Below are 13,312 nucleotides of genomic sequence, written 5' to 3' on the forward strand. Positions count from 1 at the left end.
TTTTTTTTCGTATGCATTTCAATTTCAGTAAGAAAACATGCTTGCAGAGAGTGAATACTTATGAGAAAATAGTCAATATAAGTTTGCAATTAGCCTTTTGACCCGTAAGGCGATTTCAAAAATTGGTTGACCAGCTTTTATTGTGGTTCTGTTATCGAGTTTCTTTCTAATTTTGCTTGATCTGCCATCAAGCACCGTTCGCTTGTGAAAGTCTGGTTAAAAAAAAAAAAAAAAAAAAAAAAAAAAAAAAAAAAAAAAAAAAAAAAAAAAAAAAAAAAAAAACTGTGTCTCATCTAATTTAATAAATTACAAAAAAATAAGTTACACAACAAGTTGCAGGTTTTCTACAAGAAATATGTTTTTCTAGTTAGTTCCTGGACAATTTAGAATGTAGGCTTCACCGTTTACGTGTTATCTTTTTCTCTGAAACTGGAAAAACGTAAACTAGAAACAATTATGTTTGTTGTAGGAAACTACTGTATAAAAAACCTAATATTTATTGTATTAATCGTACTTGAAACCAGTTTTACTTAGATGGGCTTATAACCTACCCTCAAAAGAACGACTCGAATCAATTTTCTGCGGTGGTGTGGGATTTTCCAGGAGGAGAATCGTCCATGAGGGAAAATTTTCAAATAATTCTAAATATTAAACACCTGGAAATTGGTTCTTGGAAAAAAAGGAATTAAGCTTCACAGAAGTGGAAGAAAATCGAACAGTCAAAGCATAACTGAAAATTCTATGAAAACCTGGAACGCATGCAAACGGTAAATTTGACTACTACTCCTACAACTGACAACGTATCGAACACCAAATCCACTGAAGCTGACAAAGCAGTGGAGGGTACTGTTGCTTTTAGGGATAAACTTCGTCAGAAGACCGTTTCAAATGAGAATATAGCTTAATTTTCCTAAACAGTCTGGTTAAGATCCTAAAAACACTCTTACTAACTTTGCTGATTTCAAGACTTTATGCACATACATTACAGACAAATTTTATGCCTAATTGATTTATTTAATAAATTTGGCAATTTTTATTCACTTGATTTATATTTTTGACGGATCTATTTAAGTTTATTCAGTTTTGTGTATTTGTTTTCTTTTTCGTATGCATTTTATGGAAAAAATGCTTTTGGAGAATGAATACTTATGACAAAACTAGAAAATATAATTTTAGTCAATTAGCCTTTTTATTTGTAAGTCAATTTCAAAAAATGAATAACTAGCCTTCATTTGGATCAAGTTTGTGTGTTTTTTGCGGCTTTGTTTTTATTACCTTATTTCTTTTTTGACAAGAAACTATTGGCAGCATTCACTTGCAAAGGATTTGTCAAAAATAATACTTCGCCTTATTATCTAATATATTTTTTTTAGAGGGAAAGAGCGAGCGAGCGAGAGAGAGAGAGAGAGAGAGAGAGAGAGAGAGAGAGAGAGAGAGAGGGAGAGAGAGAGAGAGAGAGAGAGAGATAGAGAGAGATATGTTTATTAAAACAACAAAAACAGAAATCAACAGAGAAAAAATATACAACAAACAATACAGATTTAAATTCATAACTTTGTCTCTAGACACCTCGATGCTGGCAAGTACGCAGGGGGGGGGGGCTGTGGGCCCGACCCCCCCGAAATTTTGTGAAATGTTCAATTTCCCCATGGTTTCTTGGGATTTATGGCAAAAATAGGACATTTGTTCAAGTCACTGCCCAATTATTAATCCATTTTCTGTTTAACTTTTTACCCTCTTTGAAGTAATTAGCAATTGTACTGTTATTTTTTTTGTATAGAGTGTTTGCTTTCCAGAGCAAAATAGAATTATGCTTGATATTAGGGCGTCTATCCCCCCCCCTTTTCAGGATTAAGTACAGCTTTTAATGGATCAATTTTGGAAACTATCATTTTTCATTAAGATCTACGTATTTGCAATAGAAAAACTACCCCCACAGGACCCATATTGCACTGTTAACCCTAAAATTTCCCTTTCAGTGGGATATAATAGATTAATCACTGGTTCTAAATCACTATGAACATAACCTGAGCCTTAAACGTACTTTTGAGGCTTCAGTCTTCTTCCCCCCATCCGCTACAATACTACAGATTAAAGTTAATCTGTATTTTCCGATGTACGTGCTTTTTGCATTACTAAATAAAAAAAGTGCTACTTTATATCTGCTGTTTCAAAGGTTTTGCCCCCCCCCCGAAAAAAATTCCTGCATATGTGCCTGCCTCGATGAGATCTCTTTTAGGGACAGTTCTCATTATTATATTACTTCAAAGTTTTGAATACGCATAATTTTACTAACGGAAGTCAGTAACAATTAACCGCTTAAATACACTCACAAAAAATGTTCACTTACACTTTGGCCATCTACATTATGTAACTGAAGACTTTTCTAGTTAGTTTCTGGGCAATTTAGAAGGTTGTACGTCTTATCTTTTTCTTGGAAAATGGGATGAAACTCTAACTAGAAACCATAATATTTACTGTAGAAAAATAGTAACATATTACATAACCAGATCATTTTTTATTAATCCATTAAATAATGCAAGACAGATCCTTATTTTTAAAGAGGCTTAAAAAACAAATAGGACTTATAACGATAGATGACATTTCTATTTTGTTATCACGAGTCTTCCGAAGAACGTATCCAGAGGCTTAGCTAAAGTTCCCAGTGACCGAGGACAATGTCGGCTTTTGTATCTCCTCCCCACCACCAGAACTGCAATGTATGTAGATCATAGTATTGGCAAAAAACACCTCAGCTTTACGCCCCCTAAGAGGTTACACTCGGGCATAATCGTCCCCCTTGCCCCCCAAGCCATGCCACCAAACTAAATTTTGAGTGTGATTGAACATTTGACGTTATTTGAATATAGCTGAACGACAGTCAACTTCAAGCACATACTTTCTGTAGTCACAGCTACTCAGTCCGTTTTACCCTCAAACTTTAGTTGACATTTCGTAAATTTTGTCAGTAAGTGGTCAGCGCGTAGGAACAATTGTATGGGATTTAATAAGACAACGTATTTAATTTTCCCATATTTTGCCATACTGACAAAGTAACAACCGTTAAACATTCGGACCTTATCAAAGAAATGGTTGTCTTGGCTTTTTTCAACTCAATTAACATTGTTCAGATTCTTCAAGCCACTCTTTGTGCCTCCGTTGATAAAGCTGGTCAAGTTCAATTTTAATACAATAATCTAAAATCTAGTTTTCCACGAGATTCAGGGACATATAAAAATTTCAAAAGTTCTAGCAAGCAAAGAAACAAGAACACCAAAAAGGTGTCATACTTTCGTGAAACTAGGAATTTCTTAATAAAATGGGAAAAAAACGGGAGAAGCGGGTTTAGTTTTAATTTAATTGTAAAATATTTGGTTGTATAGCTTGATACTGTTTCCGTTTTTTTTTCACTGTTATTTTTTTCGGAAACAGAAAAAGCAGAAAACAAGCAACTTTTTTTCAGTAATTTTACCGATTCTACACGGTTTTTTTGTTCTTTTCTTTTTTACCATTTTTGATGTTTTTTTCATTAGTTTCTTCCTTACAAATCTATGTTTTGAAATCAAATTTGAATGCAATGATTTGCTTGTAGCAGTCCTATTTAAGTTGCTGCAGTATTATAATGCAAGTCAGTTGAACAGTCAGGTACTGTTCTCTTTTGCTGGGCGATATTTGATTTTTTAATTTATCAGTAAACCAATTTAGTTGTTTAAGCTTTTTAAAATTGATTCTATACCGGTGACTATATACAACAAATAGCGGACATTTTGCCCCAAAAACTCGCGGAAGCGTTGCCGCAATCCTTTTTTCAAGAAAAGGAAAAGTTCGAAAGGAAGGATATGCAGGAAGCACTTGCATTGTATCCAAGGTAAGGTATTTCATTTATTAGATATTTTGGTTAAATCGTTATACTTTGCTTTATTATAACTTTGTGCACTGCCATAGATAACGTGTGTTTGGGCAATTTTTTCTGTGTTTCTTGAATTTAATCCTTTAGTAGGTTTTTTTGTACGTACAAAATAACAAGAAGGCACGTTCGAAAAATTAAAATTTACCTTTTATAGGCGCGTCCGGAAAGGAAAATAATTGTCCTTATGAGATGGAGATTTAGAACTAATGCGTAGGCACCTTAATATACGCTATCATAAAGTACTCAAGGCGAATAGGAAATGCTTTACTTTGCGCAATTTAAACTAGACAGAAGAAATTTTTCGTTTGTGATCCTGCAAATGATCATAAAAATTTTGTCTTTAACATTTCAAGTTACTTTTCTGTAACTTTGGTGTTTTTAAAGATTTTTATTCAATATTATAACAGATTCTTCTGGGAAGGAGTTTAAGCAGAAATGTCAATTATTGGTTGAAAATATTTTTGAAAATACCTTACATAGGTGATAGCCTCCCACCACCTAGTGACAGTAGATGTTTTTAATGAGTTTTTCACGCAGCCTAACAAATCCCCCCGTTGTTTCCTCAGAGAGGCTACATGATAGTTAAGCTTCTTCTAATACTTTTTTTCCTAAATACTGTTTCCTGTTAATTTTCTGCGACAGAAACAATAAGAAACAGGAAAACAAATCAGCAGTCGTGTCTATTATATTTAAATCAAAGGGAGACAATGCTCCATGAAAAACAAAACTTAAGTGAAAAAGGAGAAATGTAGTTTTACAAAAAAAAACCTTTAGCGCTTTCCCCAAGAGAAATTACTTGGTGGGAATCATTCAGAGCTCAAGAAATTTTTCTTAAATATTAACAAATTTGTCATGAAAATTCTTGTCTGCCCTAAGAAGGTTCGCTCGAAAAGTGATTGTTCACCCTAATATGTAAATGCCTTCTAAAATCTCGAATAAATTTACCCACACGGACATTAGGACCATGTCTGGAGCAATTCATCTTTGGAGTAATCAAAAATGCTGTTGTAACATTTGTCTTCTTATTCATTAAAAAATCTTTTTATTCACAGTTGGTGAATCTATGTTTTAATGAGCTCAAACCCATGACTGAAATTCCCTTATTTAGATATTTGCAACTCTATCTACTGTATCCTGCACCTGAATTTTCACTGTTAGCTTTAACAAAATATTATAAGGAAATATTGCTATGATAGCAATAGGAAAAAAGTACTAATAAGAAATGCTAAGCTACCCAGACAGCTTTAAAGAAACTATTTTATCGGATTCAGATTTTCTTCAGTCGCAAATGAATTTAATTGAAAAATAACACTAGAACTATCTGCTATTCATGAAAAGAAATTAAAATAAACTGTTGTCCTGTTGTGCATCAAATCAAACCTGGGTTAACTGGTAAGCAATCTTGGTAACTATCTGGTAACCATCTGACAATCTGGTAACCCCAGGTAAGCAATCTTTATTGAGTCTTGTTTTCTAAAAAGTTATGTTCGGCTTGAATTTAAAATTAGAGCCTAAAGGACTTCAATTTAAATTATTTCAAATAGTGCAAAACAACACGTTTTGTCCAGTCTAACACTAAAATTGTTGGACCGGATTTAATTTTAAAAACTTTACTTTAATTAAAAAAAACTGTTAGACTGAATTTTACTGAAAACATAAGTTTTAAATGTTCTAAGTTTTTGAACTTCAATACTACATTTTTGAACTTCAATGATATAAAAATGTCATTGCAATGACATTGTCGATATGTTATTTTGATAACCTATATATTCATGTACTTCTTGAAATTTTCATCTTAGTGCTCTCAACCTTACAAGTAGTTGCAATAAAATTAGTAGTTCGAGTAATAGTAATAGTGGTTGTAGAACTATTTTCATCTTAATGTTCTTAACCTTACCAGTAGTTGCAATAAAATTAATCGTCGGAGTAATAGTAATATTAGTAGCAGAACTAGCAAATGTAGCAGTGGTGGCAGTAAAAATAAAAGCGTGCATATATTGCCTTTTGGTCAATTGATCTTCCCCTTTAAGCAATCTCTGAAAGTTTCAACCTAATACCCAACAAATTCTTTAGATACGCTATTTTGACAACCTGAATACCCTTAGTGTTTCTTGATTTAGTTCAAATTTTCCCTCAATTTTCTCTCCAATTTTTTCCTTTATAGACTTAGCCTTAATGCTACTAGTATTACAGTAGCTGTGGTAGTAGCGGGAGACGTTTAATGAGAGCAGTAGTAGTAGTAGTAGTTTTAGTAAAAGTAGGAATGTAAGTAGTGTTAGTAATAGCATGCACATATTATCTTTTTGTCAATTCATCTTTGCCTTTAAGCTTTTTCTGGAAGTTCCAGCTCAATACCCATATAAATTATTTAGATACGCTTTTTCGACAATGTGCATGCACATAGCGTATTTTGGCTTATATCTAATTCACCCTCAATATTCTATCAAATTTTCACCTTTATACGTGCAGCCTTAATATTTACTAGAATCGCAGTAGCCGTGTAAGTAGTAGGATCAGTAGTAGCAGCGGTATTAATTACAGTAGTAGCAGGGGCACGTTGCCTTTCAGGAAGTTGAACATCCAACTCATGATGCCCCAGAAGTTTCCTCTTTATACGGTAAGCCGTTCCAAAAATAATGCTGATGCAATCGTATCAGAAACCTATATGCACACAGTATAATTTGGTTTATTTAGTATTTTGGTTGAGTTCAACCCCTAAGCGTTTCCTCATATGTTTATTTCCATATCCTCAGCCTTGGTAGTACTTGCTTTAGAAACAGTAGTTTCAATGGTAGTAGTGGTAGCAATTAGTAGTTGTTGTAGTGATGGTAGTTGTAGTAGCAGTGGTAGCGTTCAAATATTGCCTTTTGGTCAATCGACCATCTCTCTTATCATTTTCTGAAAGTTCAAATTAATATACTCAGTCCTTCCTGAGTTAGGCACTTTTGACAACCCGTATCCAAAAAATGCGTTATGATTTACATCAACACTCTCCTCAAAATTCTCTAAAAATTTAGAGAAAAATTCTCTAAATACCATTTTTTTCGACTGTATAAGTCAAACACACATATCTTTCTCAATAACATATACTATATGTAAGCAATGAACGAATTGCCTAACTTACAACCCTTGCCCTGAGGGCTGTATAGTATTTGAAATCCCAAAGACATAATTACTGAACCTTTCAACAATGCTGAAGAAATTATATATCTCGACATTTTAATTGGATTTTTGCTTTGGAAAATAATGGAGGTGGGGGGGAGGCTGGTTGTCCTCAAATCTATTTAGACTCTTAAAATGGCATTATAACATACAATTTCCAATCAAATAAGCGCTATCCAAAGTTTATATGACCACCTATTCCACAAAAACCTTATATGCCCCAGGGCATAACTTACTATCCTTGACCCAGTGCTCTGGGGGTAGTGTAAACCCTGGAGGCTTTATTGTATGATCTTTAGCTATTTTTAACATAATCGCTATATCACAATTTCGATATTATACGTTTGGGGAAAAGAGGGTGTCGTGGGAGATAGTTGCCCTCCATCACTTTGGACTCTGAAAAGAGAACTAGAACTTACAATTTCCAATTAAATGAGCTTTCTGTAAAGTTTATACGACCCCTCCCTCTCCATAAAACTTCATATGCCCCAAGGCATAACTTATAATCCTTGTCCTATGTTCTGAGAGGTCGTTTCAGCCTCAAGGGTGTTTTTATATGATCTTTAGACTGTTTAGACCCTGAGACCCGTGAGGGGGGGTTGTCATGCTCAAAGACATAATTTCTGGCCCTTTGAACTATGCTGAATAGAATGGCTATCTCAAAATTGTTATTGGGTGTGTTTGGGGGAATTTTGAGCTTAGGGGAGGGGGATGGATGCCCTCCAATCGCTTTCAACAATTAAAACGCACAGTAGCGTTTTCAATTTTCGATCGAATGAGCCCCTTTTGAAGTTTTTACAACAACTCCTTCTATACGAAGTACCCTGGTCTAAACAAATAAATAATAAATTGTGCCAACATCGTTCTTTACTCAGGCAGTGCTATTGCACTGCCAAAGATATAAAAACTTCAAAACTATCCATGGATGAAAATGTTGTTGTATTGAATATTTGTTACTAATTAAAATGTGTTATATACGCTGCTAGAAACACGGACGACCAGACACTACTTGGGTAGAGTCTCCAAAAAAAACTGAATATCGTTGTTTATGGTACGTATTCCTTCGTATCAACGCCCCGTCCGGACCGTGTCTAGTGTGTTTGAATAAATACAGTTTAGTCAGGAGGTTGAACTATCTCCATGAAGCAGAATAAGAATGACGTAAGTAGAAATTTAATTTTTCTAGTAATGGATGACGTACTTGTCACTATTATTATTTTTGCATAAGGATGTTCTTTGAGATGTTATTATTATTTTTTTAATACGGAATGAAACTTCAATTGTAACGCTAATGAAAAGGATGATTTGGCAAGATTTACAAAGATTTACATAACGTTCAATATTAAAGATTTTTAGTAATGTTCAGTTTTTTTTTCAATTTGTTAATTATACGGCAAAAATTTTGTATCCGGCCCCTGATTAAAATATGATCCTTGTGTTCACGGGGTAGGAATAATTTCATAAATAATTTACAGATAAGTTGCATTGCGTGAATGTTCTAATAATAAAATCTCTGAATGGTATTTTCATGCATCCAAAGAAAAATCAAGTATGCAAATTTTCTGTTTTCAGAATATTTTATTATAATAGCTAAGCACATTTTTCGCAGTTATTACGCAGTTAAGATGAATATTGTACTTGTCCATTACTCAGAAAACACCCAAGTTGATTCAGTTTACAGGTACGGGTCTGATACAATGGAGACAATTGGGAGATAGATAGGATATACATAATTTGGGCTGTATTTGCATATTAGGGGGGGGGTGGTTAAGTATATGAGAGCTGCATAAAAATGTAACCTAACAAAAACACCAACTAAATATTTATTCAGATATAGCTATAATGCAGTTATCCGCTAAGTCAAAGCTAATTGTCTCTGTATACAGAAAGCAATAAACCGGTTACTGTCTGATTGTGTAGTCCCAAATTCGTGGTGTTTTCTAAGTAATGGAAAAATAACGTGAATATTACCGTATCCTTTAAATTATTCATTTGTCGTTTAAATTATTTAAGACATTCATAAATTGGACTTTCTTGCTATTAAACAAACTATCTAGTAGGAATTTCGTCAATCAAGCAAGGCACACTTTCGCTGTGGAACTTTTCAAGAAGAAAAAGGAGACCATTGTGGAAAACTGAAATTGTTTTTCGCAATTTAGCTCTTTTAGATTCGGTAAGTATATATACATTTTCGAATTTCATTTTTGGTTATGCTTAAATCTTATTATTCTTTGTATAAAACACAAATATACCTTCCATTATGACAGTAAGCCATTTACCAACACTGACATAAAACGAAGTTTATTTGTATTCTGAAATGATGGCGCTTATGCAGTCAAAATACGGTCACGCTTTAAGCGCTTTGGCGCTAATCATTACAAGTAAGTGTATGTTACAATGTGATTGAATATTGAATTTGAAAGCAAATAATAATTTTAATATAATAATTTCAAATAATAATATATATAATCTTACAGAAATAATAATTGTAATAATAATAATAATAGTAATAATAAAATGGTACATGTACATAATTATTTACATTAGAATAATCATATAAAATAATAATTAACATTAATAAGTCGATAAAAATTAGTAGATTAAATATGCCAAGAAATGGACTTGGAACACTTGAGCCATTAGCTATTTAGTTTGAAAATAATGCAAGCTTTCTCGCGTGAACATACTTTTTAACAAGGTTCCCCACTGCAAAACCGTTTTATTTGATATTCATTGTAAGTAAACAAAATTAAGATTCAACTAAGTGCTTTGATGCTGAAAATGAAAAAGACTAAAAGTGAAAGTATATTATTCAATCTCTTAACGACTTGGCAGTATTTATCAAGAAGCCTTTTGAGGTTTAATTTGTATTAACTGTAATTTTGTTTTTCTGCCAGACTCTGACTGCACCAGCAGCAAGGGTGCTGGTGGAAAATTTTCCAGGGAGGGGGGGGGGACACATCAAAATGGCAGTAGTGGTTGGGTGACGTGGAGTTTATTTTTGGAGATTCTCTTGCAGGAATAAGTTTATTTGAAATTCTTTTAGGAAAAACTCTCAAATAAAAAGAGCAATTAAATTGCGTGCAAAATAAAACAAAATACAGTAAATTTTTGATTACAGGGATTCCTGGCAAAGGGATCAATCTATATAAACAATAATGTATTTAATTATTAAGCATTAAACCTTAAAAGAAAATCAAACTCAGACCAAAATCGCAGAAAGATTTATTGCTTCCGTAGATTCTTCCTTAGATGACTATGTAGATGTCTATGTATTTTGTACAGTTATACTTTCGAAATGTCTGTGCTAACCGTTATTTTTTAGAACTACTTGCACCTTTAGAAACCAATGCGCCACCGTACGGCATTACTGCCTCTGAAACTGGAGGCTCAATATGCGTATATATATTTCGGTAATTCTAAATCGATTGACCATTCCAGAGTTTTCAAAAAATAGCTTTTTGGACTTCATTAGGCTAGACATGTTTTGCCCCACGAAATTTGCACCGACTTCATTAGGCTAGACATGTTTTGCACCTCAGCTATTATGGAGAAGGGTTGGTGGTTATTGTGTAGGTTATTTGTGTAGGTTGGGGTTATTGTGTAGGATTTGTGTAGGTCAATGATCTCTGTTTGAATTTTGATGGGTAATCAAACAGTCCATAGTAACGTAACAGTTCGTTTGATGGGCCAATAGTAACTGAACATCTAAAAAAATTGAATTTTAATACCGATAGATGTATAAAAAGAAATAGCTTATTATGCTGATTCCAAATATACAAGTTTCATTAAGTTTAGTGTTACCCATCAAAAGCAACGAGCCTGAGAAAATTTGTATGATTTTTGAAAAAAAGAGGGAGAGACCCCCTTGAAGTCGTAGAATGGGAATGCAAATTGTCCCGTCAGATTCAGTGTATTAAAGAATCCTACTGTAGCTCATATCTGCCAAAATGTGGAATTTTGTAAATTTTGCCATAAGAAAGATCACGGATGCGTGTTTATTTTATTTTTTTTCTCCCAGTGGTGATCGTATTGAGCCAGTGGGTCTCGGAGAGGGCTCATTCTAATGGAAATGGAAGGTTTTATTGCCTTTTTAAGTTACCAGAAATTGGAGGGCAGCTAGACACCCTCTCACACCACTTTTTCCCTATTTCGTCCAATCAAAATTTGAGATAGACTTTTGTTTGGCATAATTGAAAGACCCAATAACGATGTCTTTGGAGATAATATGACCCCCTACAGCCAATAAAGACGGGTATTTAAGCTTTATAATTTTCCCATTATTTTATTTGTTATTGGGTTGTATGCATATATTTTTTGGGTGGGGAGTGGAGGACTAATTTTCTGCTGGGAGGATTTTGCACCAGGAGAATTTTCTATGGAGAGGGAACTTTCCAGGAGGTGATCATTTTGGAGAAAAAATTTTACACTTAGTGAACTTGCCAGAATTCCTACAAGAAATTTCTTTATATATATTGCTTTCTCTTTATGGATTCAATTTTAAGTGTGAAGATGTTAAGGGTAATTGTTCGGGTAAATTTTCGTCAGGAGTGAATTTTCCATAGGATATTTCTGTGGGGAAGGGGTTTTTTCCTCGGAGGTGGAGCCAGGTATCCTGGCGTTATTTAAAAGACGATCAGAAAAAACAACAACAAAAAAAAATAAAAAAAAAAACAATTTTTTTTTCAACTGAAAATAAGGAGCAACATAAAAACTTAAGAAGAATATAAATTTTTGCGTATATGAGGGGGCGGCCAACTCCTCAACACCTCGCTCTTTATGCTAAAGTTTGAATTTCGCTCCAATTCATTAAGAACAGCTTTTGAAACACAAGGGTTGTTTAATTAGAACGTTAAGTAGCTTTTTCAAAATGCCGAGAAACTACAGCGTGAAGAGGGAGGTGTTGAGGAAGGGGGCGAACGCCCTCATGTACATTCTTATTTCTGGTCATTTTGAGTTTTAATCTTGATCCTTACTTTCAGTTGAAAAAACTTACTTTCAGGCAAAAAACGGATATTTGTTAAGATTATCGACAGTTATTAACTTGGTTATCTAACACCAAAATACTTAATGCCTTTAGCCTCATTGCTTATAAAAAGTAAAAAGTAGTTTGATCGAAGTAAAACATTAAAACTAAGATTAAGAAAGTTAAATTAAAATCTTAATTCAATATTTTTAACTTAATTTTGAATAACGAAAACCAATTGATACCTTTATACTTCAAAACTTTAAAAAATTGAATCTTTTTCTAAGTGACAACTAGATAAATACTATCAGTCCTGGAAAAAAATTATAATAAACCACAACAAACCCTATCCGTCCGGGGGAAAATCCAGAAACTTTCACCATCCCGTTTATTACGGAATGGTGTAATGGTATTAAAAAAAATCAGCTTATTACGCTAAAGTTTTTCTTAGTGCTTTCAAAAGAGCTATTTATTCTAATTAAACGGCCTTTGTGATTCAGAGGTAATTCTTAAAGAAATGGAAGAAAATTCAAACTTTATGGTAAAGAGAAAAGTATTGACGAGCGGGCAAACTCCCTCATATACGTAATAATTTCTGTTCGTTTTAAGTTTTAATGTTGCTCCTTATTTCAGTCGAATTTTTTTTTTTTCAAATTACGCATAGTGCTGGTTATTGGGAAGCACACTGACGTTATCGGGGAGGACTTTTTCTGGTGTGGTGGGGTCGATGGGAGGGTGTTACATGGGAGGATCTTTCCATGAAGAATACTATTCTTGGGGGAGCGAAATTTTCCAAGAAGGAAAATTTCCTTCAGAAATAATGCCGGGTTTCCCAGCATTATTTAAAAAACGATATTATTATACTTATTTATTTTTCCATTTAATTATTCTAATTAAACGGCCGTTGTGATTCATGGGTCATTCTTAAAGAATTGGAACAAAATTCAAACTTTGGTGTAAAGAGCACGGTACTGACGAGGAAGCAAACCCCTCATATACATAATAATTTCTGTTCGCTTTAAGTTTTAATGCTGCTCCTTACTTTCAGTTGGAAAAACTTGTTTTTTTTATTTAATTTTGCAAACAGAAGCTTTTTTAACTAATGAGTTCTGTTTTTCCTTTATTAAACAGTAATGGGGGCTGTATCTGTAAGGAAACTTATACCTCATAGCCACCCTCAGCTTGAGTCAGTTGGGGAACTTGGAGGTCTGAATTCTATATCTCGTTTTCCATCTCTCATCCATAATCCCTTCATCTCTGGCTCAAAATGAATC

At 33.6% G+C, this 13,312-nt stretch overlaps 1 protein-coding gene across 6 annotated transcripts in view; it reads left to right on the forward strand.

The window, feature by feature from the left end:
- Positions 1-13,312, forward strand: part of LOC136031641 (uncharacterized) — a 196,584-nt gene that overhangs the window by 47,841 nt on the left and 135,431 nt on the right. Inside the window, exon 1 of one of the 6 annotated variants that reach the window (XM_065711293.1) lies at positions 1,685-9,245. The exons of the other annotated variants lie outside the window; for them this stretch is intronic. The gene's annotated coding sequence lies outside the window, so the exon portion shown is untranslated. Of the gene's footprint in view, positions 1-1,684; positions 9,246-13,312 lie in introns of those variants that run through there. 6 annotated transcript variants of the gene reach the window in all.

This window comes from Artemia franciscana, chromosome 10 (assembly GCF_032884065.1).
Source record: "Artemia franciscana chromosome 10, ASM3288406v1, whole genome shotgun sequence".
Lineage (NCBI taxonomy): Eukaryota > Metazoa > Arthropoda > Branchiopoda > Anostraca > Artemiidae > Artemia > Artemia franciscana.